Genomic DNA, 3,571 nt, shown 5'->3' with positions numbered 1-3,571 from the left:
TCGCCGTGTGTTTCGAGCGATCCACCAGTGTCGTCAGTGAGTGCCCTAGTACAGCTCCCGTCCGAACTGCCTTTGTTCTGCCGAGCTGCCTGCCGGCGCTCTCGTCAAAAGTCTCGTACTGGGGCTTCGAATTGTAGTGTTTGGAAGACTGTTGAAGGTTGTGCTTTTGTGGAGCTGGAGTTCATCGGCAGTTCTACAGTGCTTGCGCCAGAGAAACGTCGGTGCTTCTGTACCTGTTAGACGAAGGAGCGTTTGCCAAGTCTTGAAAGGTAAGCAAGTTTGGCGCTTGCGCGCATTCTTGAAGCTTATGATTTGCGTAATGAGCGTTGTGTAACTAGCAAGAGCAAAGCGCTTTCCTATCGTATGTTAGCCATGTTGCTGTGCACATTTAGCAAGCAATTTCGCGAAAGCTTCCTCTGATGTTACAGCGTACTTGCATTCTGCTACCCGCCTTGATTGCTATGCCTGAATGGGTACACAATTATGAAAACACATTGAAAGTTTGTGTTCGTTCGGCAGTGCGTAATAATTTGAAGACTGCGATTTTGTAGCAATACTTACCCCTCGATTCTATATCACTCTTCTCGCCCACCGCTAACGGCCGGCAGCTGCAGTACGTAGCACGGGCCGGGGCGTCGGTCAGCCTACTAACGAATAGCGCAAAGGAATACCATCGCTACAAAATCGCGGTCTTTAAATTATTACGCAAATTTTGTGCACAATGAGATGTTATAAACACACCTTGCATGTACATGAAAAAAAGGTTTACAACAGAGATGACATATATGCATGGGTACATATATGTGTCAATAAAATACTCGAGCCTCTTTCTGCCTACAGAAAAAAAAGTTATGTCATCTCGAGGGCATGGCTGCTTGTAATAATGAACCTCTAAGGGAAGGTTTTCTCTAATCCCTATTTTTGATATCTAAATGCTTATGTGGCATGTACAAACTGCTTGCATCCATTTCTCATTGGGATGAGCTGTCTGAAATTTATTTTCAGTAATAATTGCAATAATTAACTACTTTCACCTGTCTTCTAATGACTAAAGTTCTATGCTTCTACCTTGACAAACCTTTTGTGAAATTAGTTTGATGAGGCCCAATATACAGCGCTTTCTAAATTGAAGGTATCAGTACCTATTAAAGACTACGCTAACTATGAAAATGCTGCTTGCGTATATTGTTTATTCACTCTGTCAGACAAAATCTTTACACCCAAGTGCAGTCAGTAAATTTAAAAGTGCATGCCTGCAAGGGGAAGTCAGAATTGTATTTGAAGACAATTGCATCTTGTTTGATAGTTCTCGAGCACTTGTGCGCCACTAATCGAGCACAGCTTGGCCCTATACTCGATGAGGCTTGAAGCTTTCAATGTCTGCTAATCACTAAAACAGCACCAGATCTCACTCTGTGTCAAGGGGTGGCACACATTTGCTTAGTTCTAGGCAGATGCATGTCTTTCTTTCGCATTGAAGTTCCCAATACTTTCTAGTCTTACGTAAAAGTACACAGCTCAGTACAATGCATGTATGGTATACGTAAGGCTGCTTTGTTCTTTAAACCGAATCAAAAAGAAGCAGCGACTTCCGTTTTTGCAAACCTTACCCTACTTCCTAACCATTCCTTGATCAAATGCGTATAAAATGAATCTTTGGTTGTTGTATTCTTTCACAGGTAGACATCGGTGACGGTGTATACGTTGAAAAGGGCCTGCTGAAGACGCTGTGCCTGGATGCTAACAACTCAGGCTTTCACTTCGCGGAGGGCCTCCTTAAAGCTCCTTTTTCAATAGAAGACGTTGAAGGGAGGTCCTTCTTTGCGCGGCTGTCAAATGCCTTCCACAGAAGGATCCGTTGGATTCCAAGAAGGTCAACACCATAGTAGGTATGTGTGTCACAAAGAAGCATCTTAATATTCTTTGTGCAGTTTTCAACAAAACTCCTTTCATGGCAATTTCAATGCTATCTTAGGGTATACTCCTTTCTTTCCTGCTAAAATAGCTATTAACCTGATTATAATAGCATATTATAATGCAAGCTTTGTCACCATAACTAGAAAATTGTCATTACTGTTGGCATGTGTATTTTTGTGATAGAGGCCCTGGTCATGTGAATGCACTGATAATATAATATCCTGTCTTGTGGAAAGCTAACATGTTTAGTAACAAGCTCACTTTGACAATGTCTGCCTGCACAACAAAGGCATTTTGTAATCTTGCTGTAGAACGTCCGTAATGCCTGTTGAACTGCTTACATGTTGCTTGTATCATTTCGTGTTAAGTGCAACATAAAAATCAACTCTTCTATGTACCTGTGCCCAAGCAAAGCTGCAGCGTAGTTATGACTGACACCTTGCCTTTCCTAAGATAATTCACACATAAAACTTCCATGTACTAGTCACAATACGAATATCGAAGTTCATTAAACTGAAGTTGATTTACAGCTTTTGTTTGTAGATGACAATTGGTACGATAGAGTTTATGTGTCGTGCATCTGTTGGTGTTATGCACATCCATCACGCTCCCAGCTTTAATGCACGAATTCAGTCATTTCATGCATTTTTAGGACTTTGCACAAAACAGGTGGAGATGTTTATAGCTCACAGGATTGAAAGCTTGTCTCTTGTGCACTTCTCATGGCACTTCTTGTCTCATGTCACTGTAGCAAAACTAATATATTGCCTTTTTTCTTCTCATTTCTAGACTACACAACGCAACATTTCAGCCTACTTCCAGGGCAGCTGGAGAACTCGTCCTCCTTACTAGCCCGGGGATATTAAATGGATGTGTTCAAGCACAAATGGAAACCCGTCTTCTTCTGTTGCATGCCACACCTAGCCACTTGGCAATCACTATTCGCCAAAGACAGATAGTTGACAGGATGTTAGTAGCAAGTCGTTAGGATATATAAAGGTAGTTAATAAATAGTCATTGCACAGTTTTTAGGAAGCAAATAAAAATTTTATTCAGAGATAATCAAAGCTTACTTTTGCAATATATAATTGCAAAAGTAATTACCTCTGGATAAAATTTTTATGTACTTTCTAAAAACTGTGAAGCGACTATTTATTAACCACCTTTATACATCCTAACGACTATCTAGTAATATCCTGTCAACTATCTGTGGCGAATAGTCGACAGGATGTTACTAGCAAGTAGTTAGGATGTATAAAGGTGGTCAATAAATAGTCGCTTCACAGTTGACACTTTCTAACGACATAAGATAATAAGCAGTCGGTAAGAATTCTATCGACATTTTATATCTATACTTTCAATTCAATATCGGTGGCCAATAGTCGGCAGGAGGTTACTAGGAAGTTGTTACGGTGTCTAAAGACGTTTTATAGAATGTCGATAGGTTCTAGTAACATTTGTCTAAAGACGGTTTATAAAATGTTACTAAAATTTTTTGTAAGGGTTGGCTGAATATGGGCTGTAGAAATTAATGAAAAACTGTGTCTCATATCCGTGTGCAATAGCTCGGAGTGGCACTGGCTAACACTCCAAGGCTACGTCTATATATGGTAAACATATATGTTAATGGATGGATTAATGGCCGTCGCTTGAG

The 3,571-nt window shown here is 40.5% G+C and overlaps 1 long non-coding RNA gene across 1 annotated transcript; it reads left to right on the top strand.

Annotated features, from left to right (window-relative positions):
• Positions 1 to 1,753: 1,753 nt before the first annotated feature.
• Positions 1,754 to 2,804, top strand: LOC139060465 (uncharacterized). The gene is made up of 2 exons (XR_011514836.1): positions 1,754 to 1,889; positions 2,707 to 2,804. It is a non-coding gene; the product is annotated as an uncharacterized lncRNA (long non-coding RNA).
• The last annotated feature ends 767 nt before the right edge of the window (positions 2,805 to 3,571 follow it).

The sequence above is a fragment of the Dermacentor albipictus genome, chromosome 5 (assembly GCF_038994185.2).
Source record: "Dermacentor albipictus isolate Rhodes 1998 colony chromosome 5, USDA_Dalb.pri_finalv2, whole genome shotgun sequence".
Taxonomy (NCBI): Eukaryota; Metazoa; Arthropoda; class Arachnida; order Ixodida; family Ixodidae; genus Dermacentor; species Dermacentor albipictus.
Note: the sequence above shows the minus strand (reverse complement) of the source record. Positions and strands in the feature narration are given on the sequence as shown.